The following is a 24,587-nucleotide window of genomic DNA, read 5'->3' on the forward strand; positions in this document are numbered from 1 at the left end:
TTCTTTAGTTCCAAAATTTGGGGGTGATTATCTTGAGCTATCTAAAAATATAATTGCAGTCTTAATAAATCGTGATCATTTTGCCTTGTTTCCAATTTTTATATCACTTCCTTCCCAATACAGTTATAAGTATACAATACTTATCACCATCCAATACAGTTATAAGTATTGTATACTTATACTTAATAACACTTATAAGTATTGTATACTTATAACTATATTGGATGGTGCTTCTGTAACTCTGGGAAACGACAGTAGGAGCCTGAGTCCTCAGTCTTGCTTTTGTTTTTTTCTCCAGGGTCTTCAGCATTGTGACCCAATCTTGCTCAGACTTTAAAGTCTTTCTCTTTGGCGTGTGGGAAGGTCTGTGGTAGGGTCAAGGTGAGGGCTTCTTTGCCTTGTGTCTAGGCCATTCAGAGAAACTAAACCTGAAGGTAAGGGAGTTCTCCACAAGGATGAGTCACCTCCCTGGAGTTTTGCCCTGGGGTTTGAGGCCCTGTAGAGATGCATGATGTGAAGAGTAGCTGTCTGAGACAGAATTTGAGATTCCTGTCTTCCCATCCAAGCAGTTTCCCGCCCAACTATGCCATTGCCAAAGATACATTTTTATATATTAACTATACCTCCTTTGCCATTTGTACTTTACATGTGTGCTTTTCCAAATAGTCTGTTTTTCTAATTATAATTTAAGTTTTTAAAATTATGGAACCAAATGATGTACCTCTATAAAAACCTGGTCCCCAGCATAAAGTCTTGCACTCAGTAGATTCTCAGTAAATGATTAACTGAAGTTAATTATGTGAGGCACTTTGAAATGAGCAAAGTATGCTTCGTATAAGACACAAGTTCTTAGTAATAATGAAGACAGTCATCTTAGTCATCTCTCAGTGGTGTTTCCAGATCAAGGAGATAATGGATAGAAAAACACTGGGAATATTTGTAACATTGCTAAGGCTGACTTTCCATCCCACATAACCTATTGTAATGAAATGATGATTATTGTTTGTTTTCTTTACTAGACCATGAGCTCTTTGAGGACAGGAACCAAGTCTTATTTACCCTTAAATTCTTGGCACCCACTCCAGGTCTTGACAGGTAGTGAGTACATAATCAATGTAGAACTGAACAGAACTAGAACCAACAGGATGTCTTCTGATATGAGGCCAGTTATGCTCTTGTCTGAAGGTAATGAGACACAGCTTCTGTTCTAAATGGCCAAAATGGATCAACCACGAAAAATGGGACCTGGCTCCAGGGACAGCCAGCATAAGTCCTTGAAATTCCCAAGCTCTAGTTTCTGATGGTTCATCTGATAACTTATCACACGCTTCTTGGGGCTATCTCTACTGCTGTTCAATTATTTTATCCTGTTAAATTTTTTTTCCACGTATTTAGGTCATTCCTTAATCATATGGTGGGCACTTGTGGGGATTGGGATATTATTGTATTTTTTTTAAAAGATTCCCTTGCTCCTAGTAGAAAATAACATTTCTAATGCTGACCCAAGCTCATCTAAAAGTCGTTTTTTCCCCGCTTCTGTTCCTAGACTGATCTCTTTACTTCCTCTGCGAGATTCTTCTTGTTTGCTACCCTCTGGATTCCTGGGCCGACTTTTAATGATGCCAATAATTGCCAGGCTCTGTGTGGGGCACTTAACATAGAGACAGTATCATCACACACATTTTGCAGATGAGGATGCATTTGAAAGTTTTCTTTTTCTATTCTCTTCAAGTAAGGCAAGACAGTTTGGCTGCCAGATTTTTAGAGGTGTGCAGGGTCTCCATGGAGAACACTGGTGACAGGATGCATTGATAACTTTTTACCTCATGATGTGAAGAATCTCACTGAATTTTAAACAATTATTAGATTACCTAGGTGACTTATAAGCACTTGGAAATGTGCATATTAAGAGTACCAGCATCTGTGGTTTTCTGAAGTACAGATCTGCATCTGGGCGTTTTGAAAGCACATCCTCTACCTTGGCTTTGCCTAGATTAAGACCTTATTTGAAGACCATATTTTATGTGAGGCTTTGTTATGAAAGCCTTCGAGGACCTTGAGGGGGTCCCAGGAAAGCAAAACTATAGTAAGTGTTACTGGGAAGAGCCTGCCTGGGGCTTGAGTCTTCATGGATAGGAATGCTGATTGCTAAATTTTTTGACTTACGTTACTTATTAGTAAAATCTGAAATTAAGCAACATTTATGCCCATGCCTCTGTACGTCCATTTCAAAATCATACACATATATGACTACAACATTATATTACAGAAGATAGAAAATATATACAAAAATGGAACATTCTAAAGGATGAGAGAAAACTGAAAAAAATAATATTTTAATAATACTTCTTTTTTTTTGACGGAGTCTCACTCTGTCTGTCGCCAGATGGGAGTGCAGTGGCATGATCTCTGCTCACTTTAACCTCTACCTCCTGGGTTCAAGCAATTCCCCTGTCTCAGCCTCCAGAGTAGCTAGGACTACTGGCATGCCCACCACGCCGGCTAATTTTTTTTTTTGTATTTTAGTAGAGATGGGGTTTCACCATGGTGGCCAGGATGGTCTCGTCTCTTGACCTTGTGAATCACCTGCCTTGGCCTCCCAAAGTTCTGGGATTACAGGTGTAAGCCACCATGCCCAACCAGTAATGCTTTTAATTATTATCTGTATAAGACCAAATGCTACTGTAATTTGTATAATTGAAAGTTTATTATTATTACATTATTATTATTATTTAAAAATATTATTTCAACATAGCAATTCAGTACTTGGGCCTAATGTTAATTAAGGTTTTAGTAGCTATCTGAGTTTCAGAAAGGTACCTCATAGAGGCACGTAAAGCTAAGCACAAGAAGAGTGTCATTGGTGACACTTACTGAATCATGATGTTTGTTTTTCAACTTTTTCATGTTGCCCATTTCACATATGAGAAAATGAAAACCCACGGAGGTTTGGAACTTTTCAAGGGCCCCCAGCTGAAATCAGATCCCAGGTCTCCTAACACCCAGGGAAACACGCCTTCCATATTCCAAGGAAAAGCGTTTCCCAACCCTTGACATCTTGTTTTGCAGATAGTCTCACGTCATTTCACATGTATGTGTGGGCTTCCGTCTTTCTCCAAGTAGTTGCAGGATGTTTCAAGGCAAGGACAGTGACTTTATTTTTTGTATTCCCCAGTACCTAGCGGACAGTAGGGAAAAAGAAGGAGAGAGAAAAGAATCTGCTTCCATACCTCCAGTGGAGAGGTTCCACTGACTTTGGACTCCCAGCACATAGACATTCTCTTCTTGGAAGAAAAGGTAACTCCCTACACCAGAGACTTCTTTTTTCTCTCAGCTCTTCCCATCCGAAACTGTTGTGTAGATTCCTGGCACCCTGGACACAGCATATGAATGTTGAATATGAAACTGATTTTGTTTACCATTTTGGTCATAAACACAGACAGTGTTTTTCTTGCTTGCAATTGCTTATTAAATGATACACTTTTCAAGACTGTAGGTCTTTGGTGGTGGTGATGGTCGGACACTGCCATTTCAGTTGACCAAATTGAAAACTGTGCTTAAGAGCCTAAGCAGCCAGGGTTCCTCTGTGCGGAATGAGTCCATCAACCTTTGGCGCAAGGAAAGAAGAGCTTATAAGTACAGAGGAAGGAAAAAAAAAAAAAAAGAAAGCTAAAAACGGTTCTCATTAGCTATAACCTTGGCCTTTCCTAGTTACATGAACTGCTTAATAATGACTAAACTAGTTTGAATTTCGTTTCCGTGACTTACAATGAAAACTGCCCTGATTTATGACAACCCTCCCTTCACATTTAGCTGTCCCATTGCCAGTGCTGAGGAAACAAAGACGCATATGATTTTTTGTACCTGTTCTCAAGGAACTGAGAGTCTGTGAGAAGAGAAAGATACCTCAACAAATAAGCACAAAGCAATGTGATGTGTCAGAGGGCATGAAGACAGGGGCAGGAGGGAGGGGGAAGAGATCAGGAAATGCTAAAACTGAAGATGGAAGTGTGAACCAGGCCTTCAGGGCTCTGAAATTAAAGCAAATAAGGACTTCTTAGAATGAGCATTTGTCACCAGTCCTCTGCACTTACTAGACAATTTATTTACCTTCTCAGTGACTCAGTTGCTAACACGTAAGATGAAGATCATAGTAGTACCTGTCTCATAGATTTTGGTGAACATTAAAGGATATAATGCTTATACAATGTTTAGCACAGTAAAATTTTTGTAAATACTAACAATTACGATCATCCTTACCCCCAGGGCAGGGACCATAACCAAACCATATATTTTGAGGATTGTAGCTCCTAAATATTGCCAGTCAAGGCAAAACTGCTAGGGAGGAAAACATCTTACACTTTGCTTGACAAATTCGCTGCTTCGTAAAGAGGAATACTTACATCACCTCCCATGTACACTCATGGCATATGTATGGTTTCTAGATCATTGGCTTTTTGGAGAGAAGACTCTCAGAAGAGATACTTGCTTGGAATTTAATGAGCCCAGTATAATATCTGATAGAATCTGAAAGGATATAGAAAGCTCATGAATTTACAACCTTTTACGTATGGTTTTTTATTAACTATCTGCTTGCTTTTCTTCACAAAATCCAAGGTGATGGTTTGATTTGTTCAGCTTTGCAAATTAATAAACTATGAATGAAAAAGCACAGTGAGCTCAAGTTCCAAACTGGCTCTTTAATGGCCATTCTCAAAATTCTAAGACCAAAGGAATCTAGTCCTGATTTTGCTTGTTGGAATCTCCTGGAAACTGGAGCATGAAGAGATTCTAATAAGCCTTGGTGACTGGGTGATTAAATTTTGCATATTGTGAAAATCCAGGTACATATCTTATGTTGCAAACTATTGTAATTTAGCAGAAAGAGCATAGAACTGGAAGCCTGGCTCTGATGACAAAATAGATTGAGCTAATATGAATGCCCCTCCCACTATAACACAAAGAAATGCTAGATAAAATGAAATCATCACTCCTGTAAGGTAAGTCACGTGACTGAACTGAAAGGCGAAAGGGAGGGAGGGAAGAGGAGGAGAGAAGAAAAGAGAAAAGAAATCCCCAGGTGGGATTTCTTTCCTTGAAGAGGGCATTTGAATCATGATTCATAAATGAAAAAAGAAAAAAACTATGTGACAAAACGTTAACATGTATCCATCTGGTGACCATATAGGTGTCTGTTATATTATTGCATTTATTTTTTAATCATTGTAATATTTTTTGATTGAAAATGGTGATTTTAAAAAAAAGAAGAGACAGGAAAAGAAAGATTTGGATTTGGTGCATCTGAGTCTAATGCCAGCTCTGCATGACACTGGGCAAATGATGTGACTCCGCCTCATCAGTAAACTAAGGACAGTGATACCTACTTCAAATGTGATTTCAATACTAAAAGGTGCAACATAACACCCAGCACATAGGCTCAGCCTCCTCATTTTCCTGTTGTCCCTTCTAACCTCAGGAAGATCCTCATGAGTCAGGATCTTGCTGAGTCTTTCCAGAACAAGGATGTTGTCAGGTCACTGTGGACATATTGATTCCTGATCTGTAACACTTATGACCATCAGAGGCCATTACAATGTCTTTTCTCCTTTTATGATACAAACATACAAACATTTGTTTAAAGTCCAGGCCTGTATTATAGAATGCCTTTCAATTCATTTTGTCCAGTTGTTTCCTTAAGACTAGATTCAGGTTAAGTGTTTCTGATGAGAATCCGGCTAAGGTGACATTGTTCCTCTCAGTACCTCCCATCAGTGGCTTCATAAGTTCTGCTCACCTCTTTATTGATGATGTTACATTAGTGCTTTTGGTTAAGGAAATGGCCACTAGATTTCTCTGTTGTAAAGGTAGATTTTCCCTTTAAGAATTAGTGAAGAGTAGAGGTGGTTAGACTTTTAATCTATGTTAATATATTGTCCTCAATAACATTTCACATGATGGTTTTAACATCAATTAATGATTTTGACATGAATTATGACAAAGGGTTCTGTAATGTTCACTTGCCTCCTTTTGTCTGATTGCCCGCTGCCCACATGGCTTTCCAGTTTCCTGTTTGATTCAGTCCCTTGCATGTCAGCACTCCCTAATCCTTCACTGCAACTCTAAGATTCATTTACTGTGTTGTCTTTTTGATTCAGCTGCTCCTCTTGCCTGCAATCCATGATCTCATCTGGTTGGTGGTGGGTCTCCTGCTTCAGTGGTTACCATTGTTCATTGTATACCTGATTCTTTGACTGGCCTAGGTTGACCTACAGCCCTTATCTGCTTAGCTGTGCCTCTACTTTGCCAGGGACAGCCCTGCACAATGGGAAATGGTATTTGGAGGACTCTGTCTAGCTTCTAAGTGTTCAAAATAAATTTTTTTATCCTAGCTTCAGAGTAAATAATAAAGACACACATTTGCTCACATTTACCCCTCTTACTTGTGATGCATTTTGTTTCTGTTCAATTTCATTTTTTTAAGTGCTAGTCAGCCCACTTGATTTCGTAAGCTGAAATGGCTGGCAACTCTGAAAAACACTGTGTTAGAGCTTAATGCACCAAGTCATCCAAGATCCCCCCTTCTTATGAATACCGAGCACTCTATTGGTGACCATTTGCCCTTGTCTTATTTGAATTTGAATTATGGAACTTTAGGGCTCTAAACTTTAGAGCCCTTTAAAAAGTCACCCAGCCTCATCACTCATTTGGTGCTTGAACTCCTTCAACAATATCTCTCCTGCTTGGACTATTACTGGCTTCTCTTTGAACATCCAGCAACATGGAATTTGCCATCGTCCCAGATACCTTGTTCTTTTCTTGGTAAAATTCCAGATCTTGGTTAAGGTCTTTTCTCTATTTAGGCTCCTGGAGGCAATGTAAGACAAGCTGACTCCCTGTTCCACTTGACGACTGACTGGAGACAGCCATTGAGCTGAGTCCTCCTTTTTCCAAGTCCTTCAGCGGAACCTCGATGATACCACGTGGTTTCTACCTTTGTAGTCACCCTCCTCAGACCACTTTGTCAATATCCTTCCTTCCTGAACCGTGACTCCTGCCTTTGGGGCATTATTCTAGCTCTTTTCTTCTCTTGTTATGTTAACCTGGTCTTATATTGATATCTAACTTCTCCCGGTTCTATGCCTTGTCTCCCTTACTAAGTTCTATCCTTTATGGTGACTGCATTTTGTATAGTGTGACTCTAAAGTAAGAAAGTCTTTATTCTCCAGTCAAATAAAGGTACATCCAAATGAATGATGTGTTTTAGGAGTTACGCAATTATTCCAGTGATGTTTTAATCACCCACATTACCCTTTAGAAATTGTATTCACCCTAGGAGAGAGGGAAGGAGAAACATGGGGCAAGATGCAGAGGAGACTTCCAAGTTCAGGGTTGACTTCACATGTGCAGCCTCTACCGTCACATGGGGCCCCTTTCTCAGAAGGGCACTGCGCTAACTTTAAGGCTTGGTTTGAAATTCTTGATAATGTTATCTTCGAGCTTGTGTTTTGTAAGTAAAGTCTGATGGCACAGTGGAACATATGCAATTCAGAGGAGAAACATGAAGGAAAGAAAAAGCTTTATATTTTAGTACATTTAAGAGCACTTTATTCCTGCTTTTCGAACAAGGGAGCCTGGCGTAATTAGGTAAGGTTCTATTTCTTAACCTGAGTGGTAAGAACACAGGTGTTTATTATATCATTATCATTCCTTAGGCAGTTCATATTTGTTTTATATTCTTCTGAATGTATGATATTTTCATAAGAAAAAGAAAAAAAGAGAAGAGAAAAAACTCAAAAACTGATCTCAGAGCCTGAGACTTTTTTCTACAACCTCATCGAGGGTTAGTCTTTCGTTCTGGAAATTAATTTTGGTTTTGGAAGCAGCCAAAAGTATTTTGATTATGATTCTGGACAATGACTTTGATGCAAAATTTTACTTTTATTTATGCAAAAAATTAGCACTCAGACTGATTTTATCATGAGGTTCATAAACTGGTTCTAAAGAAATTCTAAACAAATGTTATAAACAAACTTTGTAACACATAACACCATTAGATTGCTTAGAAACTTCTAAATTAATTCTTTTGAATAGGTCAGTGATAATTGAAAGCATCACTCCTCAAATGATTGTTTGGAAATTAGGCAAACCACTTTAAATACATTTCCCCACACAGTTCTTGAGCACTGTGAAAACACAATGAATATTTATTTTACAATGTGTTTTTCTTCTTCTTTTTTTTTTTTTTGAGACGGAGTTTCGCTCTTCTTACCCAGGCTGGAGTGCAATGGCACGATCTCGGCTCACCACAACCTCCGCCTCCTGGGTTCAGGCAATTCTCCTGCCTCAGCCTCCTGAGTAGCTGGGATTACAGGCACGCGCCACCATGCCCAGCTAATTTTTTGTATTTTTAGTAGAGATGGGGTTTCACCATGTTGACCAGGATGGTCTCGATCTCTTGACCTCGTGATCCACCTGCCTTGGCCTCCCAAAGTGCTGGGATTACAGGCTTGAGCCACCGCGCCCGGCCTACAATGTGTTTTTCTAAACAATTTAGAAAAAATTCGCTATGCAAGGCAACATAAATGATGTATTAGTCCATTTTCAAACTGCTAGAAAGCTACTACCCAAGACTGGGTAATTTATAAAGAAAATAAGTTCTCTTCTGTGAAACCTCTGTTTCCCGATCTTCTGGGAACTCCACTTCCTCTGTGTTAGAACATTAACAGATGGGAACCAGGCCGAGTACGATGACTCACGCCTGTAATCCCAGCACTTTGGGAGGCCAAGACAGGTGAATCACCTGAGGTCAGGAGTTTGAGACTAGCCTGGCCAACATGGTGAAACTCTGTCTCTACTAAAAATACAAAAATTAGCTGGGTGTGGTGGTGGGTACCTGTCATTTCAGCTACTCGGGAGGCTGAGGCAGGAAAATCACTTCAACCCAGGAGGCAGAGATTGCAGTGAGCCAAGATCACATCACTGCAGTCTAGCCTGGGCAACAGAGCAAGAGTCTGTCTCAAATAAATAAATAAATAAATAAATAAATAAAATAAAGCCAAAGAGGTTTAATTGACTCACAGTTCCACATGGCTGAAGAAGTCTCAGGAAACTTAGAATAATGGCAGAAGGGGAAGTAGGCACATTTTACGTGGTGGCAGGCAAGAGAGGAAGAAGGGAAGGGGAAGAGCCCCTTATAAATCCATCAGATCTCATGAGAACTTGCTCTAGTTCTCTTGAGAGCAACTTGCTCTAGAAACTTTAGAACCAGTTTCTAGAGCAGAAAAAGCACTCTCATTATTCAATCACCTCCCTCCCTCCAAACATGAGGATTACAGGTCCCTCCCTCCACACATGGGGTTTACAATTTGAGATGAGATTGGGGGCGGGGGGACACAGGGCCAAACCCTATCAAATGATCTTTCACTTATTAAAAGAAAGATGGGTTGGGTGTGGTGGTTCACATCTGTAATCCCAGCACTTTGGGAGGCTGAGGCAGGCAGATCACCTGAGGTCAGGAGTTTGAGATCAGTCTGGGCAAAATGGCAAAATGCTGTCTCTGCTAAAAAACAAAACAAAACAAAACAAAAAAAATTAGTTGGGCTTGGTGGTGTGTGTCTGTAATCCCAGCTACTCAGGAAGCTGAGACAGGAAAATTGCTTGAACCTGGGAAGCAGAGGTAGCAGTGAGCTCAGATTGCACCAGAGCACTCCAGCCTGAGCAACAGAGTGAAACTCTGCCTCAAAAAAGAAAAGAAAAGAAAAGAACAGAACAGAAAAGTGTACTTATTACTTGGTTATAATATATGTGGAAAATGTTGAACATATGAGTTCAACATATGAGTTGTACAACTCGTCCTAAATTAACAACACAACCGCCTTTAGATTTGAGATAAAGTAGTACATAAAGTTTTTGACTCTTAACTAATCAGCACCTTTTCTTCTGCTCTATTTGATATTCTGTAGGACTCTAGGTTTATTTTTCTTATTCTTGACAACTTAATCATTCTTGCTTATTAATTTAGATCAAAATGGCCACACCACTTCCCTTCCTGCCTGAATACAAATATAACCTCTACCACATTTAACCTGTACACCATGCTCTGGCTAATGACTTCTGACAATAATGACAAAGGGGACATAATTGCACGCAACCCTCCATATCTGTAGATTCAACCAACCACAGATCAAAAGTATTCAGGAAAAAAATATGGATGTATGTATTAAATGTGTGTAGATTTTAAACATCATTATTTTCTAAATGATACAGTATTAACTATTTACATTGTATTGGGTATTATAAGTAATCTAGAGATTATTTACATTGTATTGGGTATTATAAGTAATCTAGAGATTATTTAAAGTATACAGGAAGATATGTGTAGGTTAAATGCAAATACTACATCATTTTATATGAGGAACTTGAACATCCGTGGATTTTGATATTTAGAGAAGATTCTGGAACCAGTCTCCTGTGGATGCAGGATGACTATATATGCTAACGACATTCATTGCTACATTTGTTCATGATGCTGGTATCTTATTTTCTCTGGAGGAGGAGTAGGACAGGAATATCATTCAGATGATGAAATAAAGCACCATAGCCTATGAGCTTTGCCATCTGTCTTGAGTGCTTTCCTGCTTGGACAAGTCGGCAGTGGGCCTGGACCCTCCACCTCCCTGTTCACCCAAAAGAGAAGGTGTAGAACTCTGGTATGGTCATCAGGGAACTGGTCTCCAGGGCTAAAAACAGAGGATGTGCTGGTGCCAGCTCATGCCAGCTTGCTAGAACCTTATGTGCACGTCTTTTCCCAACTCCACATTCAGTAACTTCATGTTGATAGTGAAAAATCGGCCATGGTGGAGTTATTTATACTAAGGGAACTAGCAGATCCAACACTTTTTTTTTTGGAGAGCCTGTTGTTAAACATTTACCAGCACACCACTGGCTGAAGCCCTAAGCACTGAGATGAGAGCCTGTTGGGAGAGGAGCAGTGGTAGGTCCTGAGAAGGCTGGGCTCATATCCTTTCCATCATGATGTCACTGGTCACACTGCAGGAAAAAATCCAACATAGGGACCAGGCTGGTGGGACTGTAGCTTGACTGACCCTTGCAAGCTAAGGATAATTAATCATTCTTGCTTATTAATTTAGATCAAAATGGGCAAACCACTTCCTTTCCTGCCTGAGTACAAATATAGCCTCTACAACATTTAACCTGTACGCCATGCTCTAGGTAATGACTTCTGGCAATAATGACATTCATTTTTCACTCAACTGTTGTGGGAGAAGAGAAGCATTTGTCCTTCCACGTGCAGGCCTGGCTGGTCATGAGAACTCAAGAGATGTCAGTGGGTGTCCTCCAGTGAAAATAGATTCCTGGTTTCTATAAGAATCATATTACCTGTTTTAATATTAGTTATCATTCTAGTTCTCCTGCATCTCAGTGTTGAAGAAAAAAACCAGAAAATTAGGTAAATAACTAAATTTTATTTGAAAAAAGGGGGAAAAAAAAGTAAAAGAAAAACCTTAACAAAAATTGATATAGAAGATAAGGGTAACATAGCATTTTTATGTCTTTATTTTGTTACGAAAGTGTATCCTTAATTTTCCACTTGATTTTGCATATATTTACACATCCTAGTGAAATGTATAAACGGAAACCATTAGGAATGATGCGAGCACTGTCATCCTCCATGATTTTGGATAGACAGAATCTGATGGTTAAAGATAAACATTGTTGAAGAAACCCAGCACTAAATGCATATTGGATGGAATCTGTCCCAGCGGTTATTACTTCAGCTGATTTGAAGTCTAAGTGCGTAGCTTCCATTCCTGCTGACATTATCTGAACTGAACAGAGAGGATGATGGATGGAATCCACTTTAAAAAAATGACACAGATGAAGTAATACCTAGAAACTTGTAGTTTTAAATATTATTTTCTCACCAAAAATGAAATAATTTGCTTTTTCCTTTCTAGCAAGAATAATATTCCGTTTCTAGTCTCATTAAATTGTCCTTTTTTAAAATGTTCAAAATTGACATTTTTGGTCACATAAATTGTATTCACATTTTGGCAGGGCACAATGGCTCATGCTTGTAATCCAAACACTTTGGGAGGCCGAGGTGGGAGGATTGCCTAAGGTCAGGAGTTCCAGACCAGCCTGGCCAACATGACGAAATCCCATCTCTACTAAAAATACAAAAATTAGCAAGGTGTGGTGGTGTACACCTGTAATCCCAGCACTTTGGGAGGCCAAGGCGGGCAGATCACCTGAGGTCAGGAGGTCTAGATCAACCTGGCCAACATGGTGAAACCTTGTCTCTACTAAAAATACAAAATTAGCTGGATGTGGTAGCACATGTCTGTAATCCCAGCTACTCAGGAGGCTGAGACAAGAGAATCACTTGAACCTGGGACGTAGAGATTGCAGTAAGTCAAGATCGTGCCATTGCACTCCAGCCTTGGCAATAAGATTGAAACTCCATCTCAAAAAAGAAAACAATTCATATTTAAAATTGTGAATATGTATGTTTTTAAGTCACATAAAATTCCCACTACAGAAATGTCCTTTTTATTTTTTTACAAATATAGATGGAGAAGAGTCTGGGTTAGCAGCCGTAGGAAGTGTGAGGGTTAGGTAGCATTTAATTAAATGTGTTCTGGATGTTTGGAGAAAGCATTCTGGGTTCATTCAACATTCAGGCAACTGCTATCTTTGCAGACTACAGCTAATATTTGTCTCTGGAGAAGAAAGCTCCTAATCCCAGAACTTATTAAATACTAAATACCTTGTTGAGGAAAGATTGAGGCTAAAAATGTCAACTCTAAAATGTCAGAAAATTCTGAAGTTCCCATAGCAATGCTAATTTGCTCTTCTCATAAGCCATTATGTTAGCAAAAATGCTGTTAGCAGACTGGGAAATGCAGCTCCCTCTGAGTGATATTGAATAAGTTCATCTTAATTAAGCTGCAAGGCTCCTCCATATTCTGGCTGGACACAGAAAAGACTTCATTTGATATACAGAGCAAGAAAAAGAAAGCCCTTTGTGGTCCTGATGGAAGGGATCTGTGGCTAAGAATCATCAAGAGGAGAGAAATGGTCTTGGAAAGGCACTGAGTTCACAGGCTGGCCATGACGAGCCGCCACTATCTTAACATAAAGCAAGTTAACAGTGATTGAATTTTAGATGAGCCGCACCCACTGGGAAAGTGGGTGGCTTGGAATTCAGGGAGGGCCACACAGTGATAGGGCTTAGCATCCCAAAGTCCACAGTCTGCTTTAATGGGCTAAATATTAAAGTTTTGCTAAACTATCCTTAATTTCCAAACTGCTCCTAAAGCTATAGTCAATGCCATTAGTTTCAGAGCTATTATGTTGTCTTGCTTCCAGTAACCATTAGTATATATGTAACTGCTGAAAATGACACTCAGGTTAATAGCTAAATCTAAAATAAACCTTTGAGGTCATTTTTTCCAAGTGCCTCAAAACTTGTCTGGGGAGGAGAAGGCCCAGAGCATGCACAAAGCCACCTGGCAGGCTTGGGGCAGGATGGTGACTGTATTGATTCCCTGACACTTGCTAGCGAATTGGGTATTCCTGGACACATCATTTAAATCTTTGGCTTGTATCTTGTCCAGGCGTGGTGGCTCATGCCTGTAATCCAGCACTGTGGGAGCCAAAAGCGGGCAGATAACTGGAGGTCACAGGCTTGAGACCAGCCTGGCCAACATAGTGAAACCCCATTTCTACCAAAAATACAAAATTAGTCGACATGGTGGTGCATGCCTGTAGTCCCAGCTACTTGGGAGGTTGAGGTAGGAGAATTGCCTGAACTCAAGAGGTGGAGTTTGCAGTGGGCTGAGATCACATCATTGTACTCTAGCCTGGGCACAGAGTGAGACTGTCTCAAAAAATAAATACATAAAAATAAAATAAAATAATAAATATTTGGCTTTTATCTCATGAGAAATAGAGATAGAAATGTCAGAGGTGTTTGAACCAGAGTAACTTCATCTTGAATAGGGGCTGGATAAATGAGGCTAAAACCTACTGGGCTGCATTCCCAGACGGTTAAAACATTCTAAGTCACAGGATGAAACAGGAAGTCAGCAAAAGAAACAGGTTATAAAGACCTCGCTGATACAACAGGTTGCAGTAAAGAAGCCAGCTAAAACCCAACAAGACCAAGATGGTGACCAGAAAGGCCTCTGGTCACCCTCATTGCTACACTCCCACCAGTGCCATGACAGTTTACAAACGCCATGGCAACATCAGGAAGTTATCCTATGTGGTCTGAAAAGAGGAGGCATAAATAATCCACCCCTTGCTTAGTATATAATTTTAAAAACCCATAAAAATGGGCAACCAGCAGCCCTTGGGCTGCTCTATGGAGTAGTCATTCTTTTATTCCTTTACTTTCTTAATAAATTTGCTTTCACTTTATGGACTCATCCTGAATTCTTTCTTGTACAAGATCCAAGAACCCTCTCTTGGGGTCTGGCTTGGGACCCCTTTCCCGTAACAGTAATAGCTATTTCACATTTTTTAAGTGTCAAATTAAATGGACTAATGAATTCTAAATACTTAATCTGGTTTTTGGCTTAAAACACTATGATTTACTTATTTATACTCCCCTCTCTGCTCCGCGTCCTTTTTTCCTTACTAAATATATAGGTTGTTCCAAAAGAATTTAAAATGGGATGACTTTTACATATTGTTTGTTTCCTTCTCTTCAAATTCTCCAAATTCTTTCTCTAAATTCCCCAGTAATTCCAAATTCTTTGCTTATCTACCTATCTTTTGTTGTTGTTGTCGTTAAGGGAGAACAACAAATATTGTTAAAGTGATGTCTAATTGTTTCCTTGTAGCCAAAAATATCTCAACTGATACATCTTTTTTACTTTGAGTCGTTGAAGAATTTCAATTTGGATCAAGTCCAAATAAGTGGAGGTTAAAGGCATATTCTGTTTTTTTTTTTTTAAAGACAGGGTTTCACCATGTTGGCCAGGCTGGTCTTGAACTCCTGACCTCAGGTGATTTGCCTGCCTGAGATTACAGGCGTGAGCCACTACGCCCAGCCCAAAAGGCACATTCTTTAAAGAATTAGTCAAAGGTCCTCCACAAACTCCAACCCAGTGATTCTCACCATGGCTGCACCTTGTGATCCCCTGAAAACATCTACTGATGCCCTTAGGAATCAAGAGCCTTTAGGGCAGGGCATGGTGGCTCATGCCTGTAATTCCAGCACTTTGGGAGGCTGAGGTGGGAGGATCACCTGAAGTCAGGAGTTCGAGACCAGCCTGGCCAGGATGGTGAAACCCCGTCTCTAATAAAAATACAAAAATTAGCTGGGCATTGTGGCAGACACCTGTAATCCAAACTACTCAGGAAGCTGAAGCAGAATTGCTTGAACCTGGGAGGCAGAAGTTGCAGTGAGCTGAGATCGCACCATTGCATTCCAGCCTGGGGGACAAGAGCGAGACTTCGTCAAAAAAAAAAAAAAAAAAAAAAAAAAAAAAATATATATATATATATCTTTGACACCCCCATTTTAATTCATTTGTGTATATATCCAGAATTGGAATAGCTAGAGATATATGCATGTTTTGTATGTATGTTATACTTCGATAAAATATAACTTTAAAAATACTGCTGCCTGGGTTTCACCTCTAACTATTTTCATTAAGGGGTCTGGGGCCATGACTCCTGGGCATTAGAACTTGTAAAGCCTCCTTAGGGATTCTCATATGAAACCAAAATTTAGAACTCCTAGCTCAAAAGATGCATTTAGTACATCTTCACCGACAACTTGGAGAGGGCTGTGCAGAAGTAGGTGTCAAGGCCAATGTGTCCAATAGTCACATCAGCTTTTGCCTGGTGGCTCTGACCCAGCTCTATCCCTTCAATCTTTCAACTTAGAATCATTCCCCTCACATGGTAACCTGGGCCATGTAGGTCAGTTGGTGCTTATGCCTCCCATCAATTGCAGGTAGGGGAGATCACACGCCTGGGTCCTTATGATGGCCCTTGCCGGAATGAGTGGGCAGGTCTGGTCTTTCTACCCATAGAACAAGTGGTAGATAGATGCTTCCATGCTGAGAAAAAAGGAACAGTCAGGAGAGCCTCCCCAACACAAATGCGCATGCACACACACACAGTTTCACCTAGTGACTACCCAAGAGTCTTCATCTCCTTTTTTGCCTGACTTAAAGTCCCACCAACAAGTGAGAACCACTTTTGTTACCCAGGCTGGAGTGCAATGGCGTGATCTTGGCTCACTGCAACCTCCGCCTCCTGGGTTCATGCAATTCTCCTGCCTCGGCCTCCTGAGTAGCTGGGATTACAGCCACACGCCACCATGCCCAGCTGATTTTTTGTATTTTTAGTGGAGACAGGGTTTCACCATGCTGACCAGGATGGTCTCCATCTCTTGACCTCGTGATCCACCGGCCTCAGCCTCCCAAAGTGCTGAGATTAACAGGCGTGAGCCACCGCGCCCGGCTCTGAGAACCACTTTTAAATGCCAACTAGCCCTGGAAAGGTTATACGTGCACTAATAGCTATTCAAACCATATTGTGAATTAGTTCAAAGAGAGGGTTTTCAATAATACAGCTGTGATATTAGGACATGAAAGCAGAGTTTTTCAGCCTAGCACTGTTGATGTTTTGGGCTTGATAATTCTTTGATGTGGGCAGCTGTTCTGTGCATTGTAAGACATTTAGCAACATCTCTGGCTTCTACCCACTAGAGACGTCAGGAGCACTCCACCCTCAATTGTAATCGCTAAAAATGTCTCCAGACATAGCCAAATGTTCCTTATTGATAGAAGAAGAAAGGAAGAAGAACTTTTGCAACATATAAAACTCAGAGGCAGTTGGGCCTGGAAAAGATTGATATCCTCTTACTTCTCATGATCTACTTATGTCTCAGCCCCAGAAAACCCTCCTTCCTGTTATGCAAATGAGAGACAGGTGTACCATGGGAAATAAGGCACTAAAGACAAAGTCCAGGTGTTACAAAATAGTGCCTTGCGCCTACATGGAAGCTGTGTCATTTGGCACCAATTGCTCGCCTCCCAGCTTCCTTACTGCCTCCAAAATGTGAAATGTTGTGAGTGTAGGACTTATTATGGGAACCATTCTGCCCCACCCTCATCCCCACAAAAATATTACCAGCTTTTCATGATGACAAAGCTACCTCTTGTGAGTGCCATAAACATGGTTAATTCATGGACATGCGTCTTGTCATTTATCACATTTAAAATCGTATTACATAGTCCCAGAGTTTTAAAATTTAAATTTGCAGCTGGGCACAGTGGCTCATGCCTGTAGTCCCAGCACTTCAGGAGGCCAAGGCAGGAGGATCGTTTGAGCACAGGACTTCGAAACTGGGCAACTTGGTGAGCCCACATCTCTACATTTTTTTTTTTTTTTTTTTTTTTGAGACAGAGTTTCACTCTTGTGGCCCAGGCTAGAGTTCAGCTCACCACGACCTCTGCCTCCTGGGTTCAAGGGATTCTCTTGCCTCAGCCTCCTGAGTAGCTGGGATTACAGGCATATGTCATCATCTCCAGCTAATTTTGTATTTTTAGTAGAGACGGGGTTTCTCCATGTTGCCCAGCTAGTCTTAAACTCCCGAAGTCAAGTGATCCACCCGCCTGGAGGCTCCCAAAGTGTTGAGATTACAGGCACGAGCCATGGCTTCCAGACTTTACAAAAAAATTTTTAAATTATAGAAAATTTTATTTTATTTTTTTTTAAGATGAGGTTTCACCATGATGGCCAGACTGGTCTTGAACTCCTGACCTCAGGTTATCCACCCACCTCGGCCTCCCAAAGTGCTAGGATTACAGGCGTGAGCCACCGCACCCGGCCCAGAAAATTTTAATTTGATCTAATTCTAAAGGACTCTGCGTTGCTAATGTGGAGGTGTTTTTAAGTATAATACAAAAATGTAAGGTGGAGGAGCAGTGTTGGTGGAGGGCTGAACTCTGCCCCTGAACCTCTTACCCAGACTTCCAGCCACCTTCTTCCTCTCAGGCCCTTTTTCTACTTTGGAGCAGGAATCTTAAAGGCAGCCATGTGCAGTGGCTGACTCCTGTAATCCCAGCAATTTGGGAGGCCGAGGCGGGCGGATTGCCTGAGCTCAGGAGTTCAAGATCAGCCTGGGCAACATGGTGAAACTCCAGCTCTACTAAAAATACAAAAAATTAGGGGGGCCCAGTGGTGCATGCCTATAATCATAGCTACTTGGGAGGCTGAGGTGGGAGGATCACTTCAGCCTGGAATGTCGAGGCTGCAGTGAGATGACATTGTGCCACTGCACTCCAGCCTAGGTGACAGAGGGAGAAAAAAAGGAATCTTAAAAGCTGCTTTCCAGGACTGTCTCTAACTGACAGAGCCTGTTTCATGATTTTTTCTTCTTCCATTTTGTTCTCTTCACCTGAGGCTTTATCAGGGTTTATTAGGGTTACGGGGCCCTAAGCCCCTCTCTGTGAGGAATATCAGCAAACACGTCATTGCAGACAGGGGAGTCAGCTGGCCCGAAGGGGCAGACACCACCCCAAGCTCCAGTGTCCTCTGGCCGCTGCTCCACCGGCTCAGCTCGTGACCCTCATGGGGCCGCAGTCTTGCAAAGAAAGGTGATGAGTAAACAAAGCATTTGCCACAGGGGTTTGGCTCAGATTTAATAGAGGACGTGTGCAGTCTTTCAGTGTTCCTCGGCCCACAAGCTTTAACCACCGTACAAACTGATTTAGAACACTAAAGCTCCTCTGTTTGTTTAGTGCCTTTATTGACTCAATTCCCGCCTCTCAGGCAGGTGGCCCCTGCAGGCTGCGCCGTCATTGTTCCGACTGGGTTCTTCTCAGTGACACGGCGGCCTCCCTGCAGAGAGCTCTTTTCTTTATTTCGTTTTTCTGGTCCTTGAAAAGTTGGGAAATCAACTCACACTTACAGGTGTAGTGTTTCATTTTTAAAAAGGCGTCATTCACTCCAGTCAGTATTTTCAGCAGTCAACTTTTCCACTTTCCCCTTGGATAAAGCGAAGGGCCGACTGCCTGGGTGACCGTGAGAAGTGCCCTCACTATTGTGGTGAATTAACTCTTTCTGAACCTTGGGCCTCATTGGTCACTGGCTTTCAAGGTGCCCTAATGTATAATTAAGACATACAAGAACATTTATGCAAAGCTTTTGCAAAGTTCCTGTGGTGCCTGGCTGCACCACTGAATTGGCCCAAAAGGAAAAATATTTTAATTATTCATTGCAACAATAACGTCATGTATGAAACATACACTGTGCAAAGTACATTGTCTAGCGGGGTTTTCCTTAGATGTACTGGTTCCTTTGAGCATCACCATGAACTCTGTGCTGGGTATTACTGCTGTCTTTTATCAGACAGGGACAGTGAGGACCAGAATGGTGAAGTGGCTTGCTCACAGTCCCTTCGCATCTGGAGGCAGGACAGAAATTTGAGCCCAGTGACCTGACCACTTCCACTCATCAAGGAGAAAAGGAAACCCCACAGGCTCTAAAGGGGGTCACAGTCACATGAGTGGTCTGGTGAGCAATGCCTAGAGTGGCACAAGTGGGTTTGCTGGGCTCATGCCTCTCAAAGGCCACTTGGCAACTTCTCCCAGTGGCACAGAGCTGTCCTTGGACAAATTCCTTAAGCTTTCTCATCAGAGGGCAGAGCTCTTGTGTCACCTGCTCTTGTCACTGGTAAGGAAGTTGGGAGCAGCAGATGTGCACACACATTTTCTCAGACACACAGCCACACGCCCAGACATTCACACAATGCACATTTGCATACACGCACATGCATGTACACACACATGCACACTATCAGGCACACAGACATGCGCACTCACACATTCACTCGGACACAAATATACACCCATGCACCTATCCACTCTCAATACACTCACACACCCACACACCAGTCTGCCCTCGATACACTCACATATACACCCACAACCTGTCCACACTCTAAATACACTCATGCATACACCAACACATCTATCCACCCCACATACACTCACGTATACACTCACACACCTTCAATACATTCACTCACTCATTCACACTTTCATTTACAGTCATGCATGTGCACTCGATACATCACTCACAAATAGACTCACGCAGTTACAAGCCCCCATGTGCACACATTCATACCCATATACTCACTCATACTTTTACTCACACATACGTGAACATTTATTCGCCCTTGAACTCACATGCACACTCACGTTCACACACACATACACACACTCATGCATGGGTACACCTCTTGCTTTCCTGCATAGAAGCTGAGTATACACTGGGGTGCAAGATCAGGAAGCCGGCACCCAATATAATAAACTGCCAGAGGGGTTGGTTACTGTGAGATTTTGTGACTTTCCAAGGCCACTTGAAATAATGTGAGAATTTGCAGCAAGGACCAGCCTGTCTTGTAAGGAAAATTGGTCTCTATTCTAACTTTAATTGACCCCAGCCTTCAGGAATCAGATTTTTGGCACCGGCTCCCCGGCTTGAAGCATACCCTCTGGGGCCTCATGCACTAGCTCTGAGACCTTGGGCAGGCAGCCTGCTTTCTCTTTGCCTCCATTTCGTCATCTGTAAAATAGGGATAATAATGGTGCTTGCCTTACAGTTGTGAGTATTAAACAAGCCAGTATATGCCAAGCTGGTGGACCAGGGCAGGGCACAAACGTATGCACAATCAGTGGGCTTTTAGTGGCTTGGCTTGGCCTGCCATGATAAACCAGTAACAACGGGTACCAAAGGCACACATTAATTTTGAGGCTTTGATGTGGAAATGAGGTCTATGGAGAGATGTACCAAGCTTTGAGGGCTTTCTGTCCTAGTGGCTCAATCTATAAAATCTCTCACTTGAAAAAGTTTCAAGACAGAATGGGGATTTTTCCCTCTGAGTGTCAGAGCCTTCTTGACTCTCTTAGACAGTGAATCACTGTCTGCCACCTGGATCAGATGGGGAGCATCACAGACTGCTGGGAAGACCAGGATCGGCACTTTGCTGTCTCCCAACCCCTCAGTTAAAGGAATCCTCATCTTGGGAGAATTTTGCAAAACCCAGTTGGAGAAGGAGCCATGCAACAAAGAAAAATTTTATTTTTGAGCTCATTTTACTTGTAAGCAGGTAGAATCTATGAATGAACTCATTTAATCTGTGCTTCAAAGAGATCTCCTCTGAAAAGTTACAGAAGAAACTGAAATTATTTTAACTAAGAGTAGTCAGACCCATGACACTATTTTGTCCTATTTCCTTCCTTTGATCAGGTCTGAGATCATTTTTAAAAATCTTTCCATTGTCATTATCTTAGTCACTTTCCTTTTCCTGTGTATTCAATCGCTGGGGCGCCCTGGCTGTGATTGCTTTGTCAGTAGCTCTGGGCCACGCCTTCTCTCTCACTCTGTGGTGCTCTATGTCTTGATTCCATGTGAATGGCTCCTTTCAGAAAGTCCCAGCATGATCAAACCAACTAGACGTGGTTTCTCTTTTTTCCAACCCACCTCCCACCGAAGTTATGCCAATGCTTGATCAGAAAGACACTATTCATTTGCCTTAGAATTTCAACTATTTCCTTATCAGAGTGCTCGTCTCATCAAAGGAGAGACCAGAAAGGGTCTCTAAAAGTAAAAGGTCTTCTCCCTCCTTTGTCCTCTAAGAGATAAATGGAGATTACACAAGAGGTTTCCCTTTATAATTTGCTTTTGTTGTTTAAAATTTCCCCCATGTTTACGAAATAATTTCTATCTATGTCTAGAGAGTTATTGGAATGAGAGTCACTGAATGCTAATAATAGTTACTTAGGGAGGTGGCATCTAGGGTGATTTTCATTTACAATACTGGTTTCTGCTCTTTAGTTTTCTGTATTGATTGACTTTAAAATGAACATGCAAAGTTTTGTTAAAAAAATAAGGCAATTTAAAACTTTTTCTTTTCTTTTCTTTTCTTTTTTTTTTTTTTTTTTTTTTTTTTTTTGGTTTATTTTAGAGATGTGGGCATCATTATGTTGCCCAGGCTGAACTTGAACTGCTGGTCTCAAACGATCCTCCCAACTCAGCCTCCAGAGTACCTGGGACTACAGGCACACGCAACCATGCCTGGCTTAAAAGAAAGCCGTTTTAAGAAGGAATTTTAAAAAGCACACACACAGCAACAATGCCATACTTTTTCAAATGCTTTTTTTTGGGTGTTTGTTTCTGAACACCTCACTCAGCAGAACAGTTAACCTCATAGGCTGGGTGAACACATTTCTTCCCAAGATCTGTTCAAGGCATGTTTTCAGGTGAAAAGACAGTTACTATCAATATGGAGAAAATGTTCTCTTTCATTTCAGAAGGCATAGTTGAATTATATTATCAGCTCAGGAAGCCTTTGTAAAACACACCTGATGGGATTTTTTTTTTTTTTTTTTTTTTGGTCGCTTTGCTAAAAGACAACCTATATATGGTCAGTTGGGAAAACTGTTCAGAAGTGAGAGCATGTGGGCTCTTCCCAGCATCTTTAAAAAGAGACTAGCCATGGTGTGGTGGTGCATACCTGTAGTCTCAGCTACTTGAGAGGCTGAGGCAGGAGGACCGTTTGAGCTCAGGAGTTCGAGGCTCCAGTGAGGTATGATCACTACACTGCACTCCAGCCCGGGTGACAGAGCAAGAGCACATCTTTAAAAAATTAATAATAAATAATCAAAGAATTTAAAAGAAAGCGAGTCCTTCTATAAATAAATGCCAGTTTTCCCCTGTTGAGCATCATCGGCTACACTTTGTATATACATTCTTGGAGTTGATTTCAACTTTTTTTTATTTTTTTGAGGAACATGCTTAGCTTTCAACTTTTAATTGAAGTGTAATATGCATAGAAAAATGTAGACATCATGAATATGTAACTCAATTTTTAAACTAAACATTCTTGTATAACCATCACTTATATCAAGAAACAGAATATTATACACCTACAGTGTATCCACAAGAATTTTTTTTTTTTTTTTTTGAGAAGGAGTTTCACTCTTGTTACCCAGGCTGGAGTGCAATGGCACAATCTCGGCTCACTGCAACCTCCGCCTCCTGGGTTCAGGCAGTTCTCCTGCCTCAGCCTCCCAAAGTGCTGGGATTACAGGCGTGAGCCACTGCGCCCGGCATCCACAAGAATTTTAAAGAAAAAAAGGGAAAAAAAGAATCAATATACTGTTAGCACCCCAGAAGTCCCCCTCATATGTTCTCACAATCACTAACCCCCTACCTCCACCCCAAGGGCAATCACAATCTTTATTATTATTATTATTGTTATTACTAAGTTTATTTTCATTATCTCCGGTCTACTGAACTTTCAATCCAGGCTGTGTCAATAGAGTAGTATGGTACCTCCTGTACCTATCTCTGCCTCCTACAGTCTTTTTTATTTATTTAATTTTTTTGTAGTAGAGACAAGGTCTTGCTATGCTGCCCAAGCTGGTTTCAAACTCCTGGGCTCAAGCAATCTCCTTGCCTCGGCCTCCCAGAGTGCTGGGATTGCAAGCATGAGCCACCACACCAGGCCAAGTCCTTTACCATCTCCCAGGAAGACTGTGAGAGAGACGTGGGGCCCACGTTAATAATATCAAATACACTGAACTTGACTGTATTCATCATGTGCTGGCTCTAGAGAAATGAGAGTTGCTAGGGAGGCTGGTGCCATTCCGTGTATCTTCTGTACCTTGAAGTCTCTCAGAAATCTTGCCCCTGGTTTTCTTGTGCTAAGAACACAACAGATTCCCTTTTTCTCTGGAGATGGAATCTAGATCTTCGATTTTAGAACTCTTGACTATGGACCACTAATTTTTTAAGCAAGTTGTTTCCTGGACTCAATCCTAGGGTATGGGTTTTTCAAAAATGCCTTGATGAGAGTGTGTAATTGAGAGGTGCTGTAGGTAGTACAACACTGTCTGGCTTCTCTACTTTGAAACTCTGCACCAGGTTGATCTTGCCCATGGCTCTGGCTTGATTCTAAAGTCTCTGGTTCTTATCTTTTCTGGAATCCATGCCTAGCTCTTCGATTCTGAAGCAAAATCTGGATTCTTGAGTCTTCTGTATTGATTTCTAAAGCAAGTTTTGTTTGGTATCGTAATCTGAGCAAGCTTTTTGATCAAAGGTATTGATGAGGATTTTCAATTGATCTATGAGTCTGATGTGACTGTGCCTGTGATTTGTTGTTACCATCTTACATGAAGAGGTATCTTTGGTCATGCTGGAAGACAGTCTTCCTGGAAGCTGAACTACTGTCTGAGAGACCCATAATCTCAACTTACTAGTTTTGCCAGTTTTGTACTTTATGTAAGTGCAGTATCGACGCTTTCCTGTCTAGCTTCTTTCATTCAAACTCATGCTTGTGCAATTCATCTAATTTTGCATGCGATTGTAGATAATTCATTTTCTTTTCTGTATGGTATTCTGCTGTGCAAATATATTACAATTTATCCATTCTATTTTATTCTACTATGGGGTCATTTGGACAATTTATAGTTTTGAGCTATTAGCATCTGTGCTATGCACATTCTAGTACATGTCTTTTGGTAAACATTGAA

The 24,587-nt window shown here is 41.1% G+C and overlaps 1 pseudogene; it reads right to left on the bottom strand.

Moving 5' to 3' along the window:
* Nucleotides 1-23,651: 23,651 nt before the first annotated feature.
* LOC101031126 (double homeobox protein A-like) lies at nt 23,652-24,249 on the bottom strand (annotated as a pseudogene).
* Between the last annotated feature and the right edge of the window lie 338 nt (nt 24,250-24,587).

The sequence above is a fragment of the Saimiri boliviensis genome, chromosome 15 (genome assembly GCF_048565385.1).
Source record: "Saimiri boliviensis isolate mSaiBol1 chromosome 15, mSaiBol1.pri, whole genome shotgun sequence".
NCBI classification, from domain to species: domain Eukaryota; kingdom Metazoa; phylum Chordata; class Mammalia; order Primates; family Cebidae; genus Saimiri; species Saimiri boliviensis.